This window comes from Hyperolius riggenbachi, chromosome 10 (genome assembly GCF_040937935.1).
Source record: "Hyperolius riggenbachi isolate aHypRig1 chromosome 10, aHypRig1.pri, whole genome shotgun sequence".
Classification (NCBI taxonomy): domain Eukaryota; kingdom Metazoa; phylum Chordata; class Amphibia; order Anura; family Hyperoliidae; genus Hyperolius; species Hyperolius riggenbachi.
The window spans coordinates 258,219,752-258,229,958 of record NC_090655.1 but is presented as its reverse complement, the minus strand read 5'-3'; the positions used below and the strand labels follow the sequence as shown (position 1 = coordinate 258,229,958).

At 49.4% G+C, this 10,207-nt stretch overlaps 1 protein-coding gene across 1 annotated transcript in view; it reads left to right on the top strand.

Moving 5' to 3' along the window:
- LOC137537127 (uncharacterized) overlaps positions 1-10,207 on the top strand; it is a 627,974-nt gene that overhangs the window by 374,636 nt on the left and 243,131 nt on the right. The gene's annotated exons all lie outside the window — the stretch shown is intronic.

The following is a 10,207-nucleotide window of genomic DNA, read 5'->3' as shown; positions in this document are numbered from 1 at the left end:
CGGAAATTATTTATCGAACCATCTATCTGCCAAAAGATCTCAGGATGTATTCCCAGCATTACACTGCAGGGGGATGGGGTGCTGCCCTTGTGTAGGTATAGAGTACAGAGGAACTCAGCAGAGCAGCCACAAGGCCAGAGAGAACACAAGACCCCTCTGTGAAGACTGGAGAGCTCTAAGGGGACAGGTGTGACACAACAAGGGGCCTCTCACCATAACAGATGGCTGGGATAGCAGAAGTGCAGAGCCTCAGCAGCACACACTGTGCCTGTAACAGCCGGGACATGCTGGAGGCAGCAGGGGCAGATGGCTGGGATAGCAGAAGTGCAAAGCCTCAGCAGCACACACTGCCTGTAACAGCCAGGACATGCTGGAGGCTGCAGGGGAAGATGGCTGGGATAGCAGAAGTGCAAAGCCTCAGCAGCACACACTGTGCCTGTAACAGCCAGGACATGCTGGAGGCAGCAGGGGCAGATGGCTGGGATAGCAGAAGTGCAGAGCCTCAGCAGCACACACTGTGCCTGTAACAGCCGGGACATGCTGGAGGCAGCAGGGGCAGATGGCTGGGATAGCAGAAGTACAGAGCCTCAGCAGCACACACTGTGCCTGTAACAGCCGGGACATGCTGGAGGCAGCAGGGGCAGATGGCTGGGATAGCAGAAGTACAGAGCCTCAGCAGCACACACTGTGCCTGTAACAGCCGGGACATGCTGGAGGCAGCAGGGGCAGATGGCTGGGATAGCAGAAATACAGAGCCTCAGCAGCACACACTGCGCCTGTAACAGCCGGCACATGCTGGGGGCCGCAGGGGCAGATGGCTGGGATAGCAGAAGTGCAGAGCCTCAGCAGCACACGCTGTGCCTGTAACAGCCGGGACATGCTGGAGGCAGCAGCGGCAGATGGCTGGGATAGCAGAAGTGCAGAGCCTCAGCAGCACAAACTGTCCCTGTAACAGCTGGGAAATGCTGGGGGCAGATGGCTGGGATAGCAGAAGTGCAGAGCTTCAGCAGCACACACTGTGCCTGTAACAGCCGGGACATGCTGGAGGCAGCAGGGGCAGATGGCTGGGATAGCAGAAGTGCCTCAGCAGCACACACTGTGCCTGTAACAGCTGGGACATGCTGGAGGCAGCAGGGGCAGATGGCTGGGATAGCAGAAGTGCAGAGCCCCAGCAGCACACACTGCCTGTAACAGCCGGGACATGCTGGAGGCAGCAGGGGCAGATGGCTGGGATAGCAGAAGTGCCTCAGCAGCACACACTGTGCCTGTAACAGCCGGGACATGCTGGAGGCAGCGGAGGCAGATGGCTGAGATAGCAGAAGTGCAGAGCCTCAGCAGCCCACACTGTGCCTGTAACAGCCGGGACATGCTGGAGGCAGCAGGGGCAGATGTCTGGCAGTGGCTGTTACTTCCAGGGACTCCCTGGCTGTTACAGGGACAGTGTGTGCTGCTGAGGCACTTCTGCTATCCCAGCCATCTGTGAAGGCTCAACGGGCTTGATTCACTAAGACAAATAGCATGCCTTATCAGAGGTAACATGCCTTATCAGAGTTAACATGCCTTATCAGAGTTAACACGCCTTATCAGCCTTATATGCCTGCCAAACACAACAAGTCAATTTGCATCTCTGCCACAGGCAAACTGAACACTCTTCCTGCCAGCCAACGTCTCCACCCCCTGCGGTGCCTCAGCAACTACAAAACACAGGAGGCCAGACACAATCTATTGACCTGTCCCCAGATGTGCATGCTCTAACAATATGCCAATCAGATGTAAATGGACTCTTTAAAAAACAAAACACCAGGAAAGCAATGGGACCAGACGCTGTGTCTGCGAAATGCTTGAATCTCTGTGCCGACCAATTAGCGCCTGTATTTACAGACATATTCAAAGCATCTCTAGAACTCTCAATTGTTCCTGCCTGTTTTAAAAGCGCAACTATTGTACCAATTCAAAAAAAAAAAAAAACCTACATGTTTAAATGATTACAGGCCTGTTGCCCTGACATCACTGGTCATGAAAGCATTTGAAAAACTGATAATGACTTATCTGAAATCCATCACAGATCCCCTGCTGGACTCTTTGCAATTTGCCTACAGGCCTAACAGATCCGCAGACGATGCCGTGAACATGTGTATGCATTATGTACTACAGCATTTAGATAGCCCAGGAACCTACACCAGGATTTTATTTATAGATTTCAGCTCTGCATTTAATACCATAATTCCATCACTGCTGCACAGCAAGCTCTCCCAGCTACACATACCTGAATCCTTCTGCAAATGGATAAACGACTTCTTAACCGACAGAAGACAGCGTGTTAGACTTGGTAAACTCACATCAAGCTCTCTGACAGTCAGTACTGGTGCACCCCAGGGCTGTGTGCTTTCCCCACTGCTGTACTCACTTTACACCAATGACTGCATCTCCACAGATCCATCTGTTAAGGTTCTGAAGTTTGCAGACGACACAACAGTAGTTGGTCTCATTCAAAACGGTGATGAGTCTGCATACAGGCATGTGGTGGGACAGCTTTCCTCCTGGTGCAGCAGCAACAACTTGGAACTAAATGCTCTCAAAACCATGGCGATGATAATAGACTTTAGGAGATCTCCCCCCCAGCACCTCCCCTTAATCATAAATGGATCCACAATAACCCAAGTAGAGTCCTTCAAGTTTCTTGGGTCCACGATCTCAAACGACTTAAAATGGGACAACAACACCGCCACTATTGTCAAGAAAGCACAACAGAGAATGTACCATCTGTGGCAGCTGAAAAAGTTTGGCCTACCTCAAAATCTAATGGTGCAGTTCTACACTGCAATCATCGAATCCGCACCATAACATCTATGACTGTATGGTTCGGCTCCTGCTCAGCATTAGAAAAGGGGAGGCTGCAGCGCATCATCCGATCAGCGGAAAGGATAATTGGCTGTAGCTTACCTTCCCTGCAGGATCTTTACACTAGCAGGTGCAGAAAGAGAGCATCCAAAATTGCCTCCGACCCCTCTCACCCAGCTCACTCCATCTTCCAGTGCATGCCTTCAGGAGTAGATTCCGGTCAATCGCTACCAAAACCTCTAGACACAGGAACAGCTCTTTTCCCTCAAGCGGTAGCCATACTTAATGCTGAACCACGTTAGAGCTGCTAGGACTGAAAGTAATCAGCACAGAACTAAACATGAACAATTCTCACATTGCTTACTGCCACTATACTTATAATGTCCTTAACTTGTAATATTCACACTGTCTGTCCTTGTATTGTTTTTGTTTGTGTTTGTTAAGCAACTGCCAAGACAAATTCCTTGTAGGTGCAAACTTACTTGGCGAAAATAAATTGATTCTGATGAGAGCTCCACTCGTCCTGCCCTGAGCCCCTGCGGGTCCAATCACTGTAAAGGACATTATCCCCGCACTTTGGCCCAATAGGCTGCCTGTCAAGTTTCCTTTCAAATGACAGGCAGCCTATTGGGCCAATCAAAGTGCGTGGATAATGTTCTTTAAAGTGATTGGACCCCCAGGGACTCAGGGCAGAACGAGTGGAGCTCTGGTCATTGCCAATTAGCAGGCATAACTTTGTAGCACTCGCTATGCTACACTGATAAGGTGTGTTAACTCTGATAAGGCATGCTATATGTCTTAGTGAATCAAGCCCAACATGTGGTACATGTACCCCTGGAAGGAAGGGGGGGGGGGTTTGGTTGAGATTTAGGGGGTATTTGAACATCTATTACAGCATGTTTGGCGGTTAATAAAATGATAAATCAGCCTTAACAAATATTTGAGTTAATGTAAAACACTAAGGAATGTCTGCAAAGCATTTATACCCCCATATGGGGTGTCCCTAACAAATGTATAAGTGGCTGGGGGTGCTTGAGATGAGGTTACTCACAAAGGGGGGTACTGGATACCTATGATCTTTCATGTTGGGAAACCTTGTGTTAGAGAAAGAATATAATGTCTTTGCGTGAGTGCCCCTCTCTCAGCCTCCATCTATGTAAAGGGCAGGTGAAGCCCTGCTGTGACCTCACTTCTGCCCTTCCTATATTGCCTGCCTCTGTGCTATGGGCCTACATAGAACTACAAATCCCACAATGCAGTGGCGCACCTCACTTTCAATGTAACATCAATGCTCTGCACTACCAATCTGCCCTATCAGAAGCTAAACAAAAGTAGTTTGCAGCCCTGATTTAAACTCAAGCCTCCAACCCTCAATGTCTCTTCACCCCCTTTAACTCCCAACTAAACTCCCCCCTAGCTCCACCCTCTCAGCCAATGACTTTGCCACCCACTTCACCAGTAAAATTAAAGCTATCCGAAGTGAAATCTTCATTGTTCAATCCCCTCCACCTCCCCCAGGCCACTGCTATGCCCCACCCCCTAACCCCCCTCCTCCTCCCAGGCCTAACCCATTGCCCCCCTCCTCCTCCATCCAGATTCCAGACTGTTCCAAAGCACCCCCCCCCCTCACCTCCTTCACTGCTGCATCCATTGAAGAAGTGCATCTATTGCTTGCCACCTACCCTGGCACCTCCTCCCTTCGCCCCCACTTCCCTGACCTTGCCCCGGTCCTCACAAGGTTCAACCTCTCCCTCTCCACCAGCACTTTCCTCTCAGCTTTTAAAGATGACACTGTACTTCCCTTGCTGAAAAGACCCTCACTTGACCCATCCCTACCCTCCAACTACCACTCAATCTCCCTTCTCCCTTTTGCCTCAAAGCTCCTTGAACGCCTGGTCCACCGAGGCATCACCCACTACCTCAGCATCTACTCACTACTCGACCCCCTACAATCTGGATTCCATCCTGCCCACTCAACAGAAATAGCTCTCAAAGTAGTAAATTACTTTACCCTTGCCAAAGCCATCCTGCTACTCATTGACCTTTCCTCAGCACTTGATACAGTTTACCATCCCCTCCTCCTTCTATCCCTACAGTCTTTAGGGATTTGCGACAGTGCCCTGACCTGGATCTCCTCATACCTCTCTGATAACCTCTTCACCACCGCTTTCAATGGTTCCTCCTCAACGCCCATCCCCATCTCGGTTGGAGTCCCCCAGGGCTTTGTTCTGGGCCCCCTACTGTCCTCAAATTACATCTCCTTCTTAGGCAAAGTCATGTCCTCCCTGGGCTTCAAATACAACTTATATGCCGATGATACCCAAATCTATCTCCACATCCCCAATCTCTCTCCCTCCACCATGGACAAGTCTCCTCTTGCCTCTAAACCATCTCCTCCTGGATGTCAGCTAGGTTCCTGAAGCTGAACTTGGATAAGACTGAGCTCCTCATTTTCCACCCCCATGCTGCACCAACCCTCCTGGATATTCAGCACTTTCACCCACCCTACATCCCAGGCCCACTTCTTGGACGCCATCATAGCCTCTGCCCTCTCCTTCAGCCCCCACATCCGAAATGTTACAAGAGCCTGCAATTTCCACCTTTGCAACATCTCCAAAATCTGCCTCTTTTTGATTCCAGACACTACCAAGCTTCTCATCCCATGACCTCATTATCTCCCGTCTTAACTATTTCCCTACTTTCCCTACTGTCTGCATCCCCTTGAAATGCATTGCGCCCTTAAATCAGTCATCGGTGAGGCAGCTAGACTCATCCATTCTTCCCACCACTCTGCTTCCACATCTCCCCTCTGAGAAGTCCTACACTGGCCTCCTATCTGCTTCAGGATCAGATTTAGGATTCCGTGCCTTACCTACAAATCTGTGCACAAGACCTGCCCAACCTACATTTCTGAGCTTGTCCACAGATATATACCTGCCCACCCCCTCTGGTCCTCCAATGATTTCCGCCTGACCAACCCACGCATTTCTTACTCCCATGCACACCTACAGGACTTCTCAAAAGCCACCCCCTCCCTCCCACCCCCTTTAGACTCACTCCTTCCTTCAACACCTTCAAGCAAGCCCTCAAAACACATTTCTTTAAAATGACCTACCCCCCCTTCTACCGCACTTTAACTCTCTAAGCCGAGCACCTTTTCCACAGTCCTACCTTATGTGCCTCTCCCCCACCCTTTAGATTGTAAGCGTTTAGCAGGGTCACCCAACCCCCCCCCCACCCCCCTTAGTGTGTCCTTCTTGATCTTGCAACCCCAGCTATGTCACCCTTCTCATGGACTAACTCAGACTTGATTTGCTGGGTCTCAGTAAAATCATATGATCATGCATCTTATACCCTGTGTGTATGGATAACCTTGTGCTATGTTGTATAACTGTGTGCTACCTCTCTGTCTGTCACCACTTGTTTACATTGTATGTATCCCTATTTATGTCCAGCGCTGCGTAATATGTTGGTGCTTTTTAATACAATAAATAATAGTAATGCCAATCACCAGAGATCTCTGATTCTGATAAAGGTATTTGTGGGAGGGGGAGAAAGTAGATAGTGGGCATTTAGTAGGTGTGACAAACCTCCGCCAATCCTGTCCTACTGTGCCACATTGCCATTCAGGTCTCATCCACTAGAAGACTAAACTCTTACAACTCCCCAGAATGTGTGTCAGATTAATCTTAATAATTTCTGTGAAAATTGTTCTGCTGGTATATTCCATAGTGTCTGAGGCCGGTTTTACATCTAAAAATGACAAACATATCACCCTGTGACAGAGTGCGGTGACAGGGTCATATACATATCGCGGCTTCCCACTCAGCGACGTACTCCCTGCTGGGCAGAATGTGCCGACAGGGTCATATGCATAGCTCCGCCCCGCTCAGTGACGTATTCCCTGCTGGGCAGAGTGTGCCGACAGGGTCATATCCATAGCTCCGCCCCACTCAATGACGTACTCCCTGCTGGGCAGAGTGCAGTGGCAGGGTCATATGCATAGCTCCGCCCCGCTCGGTGACGTACTACATGCTGGGTAGAGTGCGCAGACAGGGTCATATGAATAGCTCCGTCTCGCTCAGTGACGTACTCCCTGCTGGGTAGAGTGCAGTGGCAGGGTCATATGCATAGTGCCGCCCCCTCTTAGTGACTTACTCTCTGCTGGGCAGAGTGCGCTGACGGTCATATGCATAGCTCCACCCCAATCAGTGACGTACTCCCTGCTAGGCAGAGTGCGCCGACAGGGTCATATGAATAGCTCCACTCCCCACTCGGTGACTTACTCCCTGCTGGGCAGAGTGCGGTGGCAGGGTCATATGCATAGTGCCGCCCCCGCTCAGTGATGTACTCCCTGCTGGGCAGAGTGCGCTAGCAGGCCAGGTCATATGTATAGCGCCACCCCCGCTCAGTGATGTACTCCCTGCTGAGCAGAGTGTGCTGGCAGGGTCATATTTATTTATTTATTGTATTTATAAAGCACCAACATATTACGTAGCACTGGACATTAGTTTAGGTTACAGACAATATTTAGGGGTGACATACAGCAATAAAGGAAAACAAGAAAAACCAGATCACGCGGCACAGTATGAGTACAAGGGAATGCTTAGTCACTGGATTGGAGCATAGAGATTAGGCAAGTGGAGTTCACTCAAATACATAGCATGGGTGCACAGTAATGGAGGTGCATGATCAGGTAGGACACAAAAGGAGAAGAACCCTGCTCGAAGGCTTACACTCTAGAGGGAGAGGTAGGGACACAAAAGGTAGAGACCAGAGTTCAGCTGCGGGTTTAGAGCACTTGTGAGGGGTGGTAGGCCAGAGTGAAAAGGTGAGTTTTGAGGGCCTTCTTGAAGATGTTGAAGGAGGGGGCTGCCCTAATGGGTGGATGTAGGAAGTTCCATAGTGTTGGAGCAGCTCTTGAGAAGTCTTGGAGGCGTGCATGGGAATGGGTGCTGCGGGGGGGGGGGGGGGGGTCATATGCGTAGCTCTATCCCGATCAGTGACATACCCCCTGTTGGGAAGAGTGAGCCGACAGGATCATATGCATAGCTCCGCTCCCACTCAGTGACGTACTCCCTGCTAGACAGAGTCCGGTGGCAGTGTCATATGCATAGTGCTGCCCCCACTCAGTGATGTACTCCCTGCTGGCCAGAGTGCACTGGCAGGGTCATATGCATAGCACCTAGCACCACCCCCCTCTGTGACGTACTCCTTGCTGGGCAGAGTGCGCCAACAGGGTCATATCCATAGCTCCGCCCCATTCAATGACATACTCCATGCTGGGCAGAGTGCTCTGGTAGGGTCATATGCATATCTCCGCCCCGCTCAATGACGTACTCCATGCTGGGCAGAGTGCGCTGGTAGGGTCATATCCATATCTCCGCCCCATTTAGTGACGTACTCCATGCTAGGCAGAGTGTGCTGGCAGGGTCATATGCATAGCACCACCCTCTGCTCCGTGATGTGCACCCTGCTGAGCAGAGTGTGCTGGTAGGGTCATATGCATAGCTTCGCCCCGCTCAGTGATGTACTGCTTGCTGGGCAGGAAGTACGTCAATGGGATTCCTGTTGAGCCACGCATGTATGCCACAAAGCACCACGCTGTGTTGTTTACACTAGGCTCAGCAGGAAGCACAGTGCTTGCGGTAATGCGCTGCAGCCTTTGCACCACCTCATACCGTATCAAGGGCTTGATTCACTACACCGTGATAACTCATATCGAGATTTTGCGCGAAAACACAAATTGTCGAACATTCTCAATCGCACAAGAACGCACTTGAAAACGGCCATGATATGAGTTATCACAGTTTAGTGAATCAAGCTGCAAGTGTGAAAAGCTCCATTGCCTTTCATTGCTTTAGCATCATCATGCAGCAGATTAGGGCAACGCAAAGCAGGTTTACCCTGTAACATGTGTTCCTGTTCTTTACTTCTTACCTGTGGCCAGAATAGTAACAAATGGATGTATGTCACCTGTTTCCTCCTGTGTGGGGGATACACAGGGGTGCCCTCCCGCACCCCTATTACTGGCTCCAGCCATGGCACCCCCGACTGCAGTAGCAGTGTGACATCAGACCTTCTATAACCAGAAAAACCATGTTTCCCAGCTGGCAGCATAACCAATAAATGCAACCAGAAATACAAATACAATATAAATAGCATAAATTGTACTCATAGGTGACAGGAGGGGGAGGTGGACCCGAGCGTGTGTCAGCAAACTCAGCAGGGCCCTTAACTTTGTGCTGCTTGACCTGAGTCCCTGAAAATCCTGGATCTGCTCCTGACCTTTCACCCGAGCCTTGCTCTCTTGTTGCTGAACCTTTTATTCTGTCTTCACCTTGTTCTTTCCCTGCTTACTTCTGTACTGCACTGGTTGTTTATTTATATTTACCGTGTGTATAGATAGATTGATAAGATAGATTTACTGGGGTTTGGTGCGCACATTGTATTTTCATGTCAATTTAATATACTGTACATCTTGCATATGATTTCAGGCTCAGTCTTTGCTGCAATCTGTAATCATTCGCTGGTTACCTGCCCAGTATTATCTGGATCTGTAGATGAGAGTTTTGTTCAGTGAGGGCTGGTGCACACCAAGCGGGTTTTTGTGGCGTTTTTGCAGCCGCTTGTGGCTGCAGATACGCTTGGTCAATGTATCTCAATGGGGTGGTTCACACCAGAGCAGGAGGCGTTTTGCTGAAACACATACTCCCGGGGTGAGGCATTTTTTGGATTGCGGAGGCGTTTCTGCCTCCAATGTAAAGTATAGAAAAAACACAAACCGCTCTGAAAAACGGCAGTTCAGAGCGGTTTTGCACGCGTTTTTGTTACAGAAGCTGTTCAGTAACAGCTTTACTGTAACAATATATGAAATCTACTACACCAAAAACGCTTCACAAAACCACAAAGTGCTAGCTGAAACGCTACAGAAAAATAAGAAAAAGCGTTTAAAAATCTGCTAGCGGGTTTTGGTGTGCACCAGGCCAGACAGAGAATAATAATTAGGGATGACCTGGCCTAGGAGAATTCATGTAAAAGCATGTGATGAGTTTGATCAGCTGAGTTTTGTAAAGCTACGTACACACATGCGACAACGATCGTTTGTTGTCAACGACGAACGAACTTTTAATTGATGAAAGAACGACCTAAGTAAAGTTAGTTTTAAAAGGTGTGTAACGATCAGATCGTTAGAACGAACGTTACATCACGTAAAAGCAACTATTGCGCCTGCGCATAAAAATGAAAAGTTCCATGGAGAAATAGTGAAATGCGCATGTCAAGCCTAGTACGAACGACCGTTTCCAACGATGTACTACTTATGCAAACGATCGTCGTTGGAAAAAATCCGCCAAGCTAGATAGTT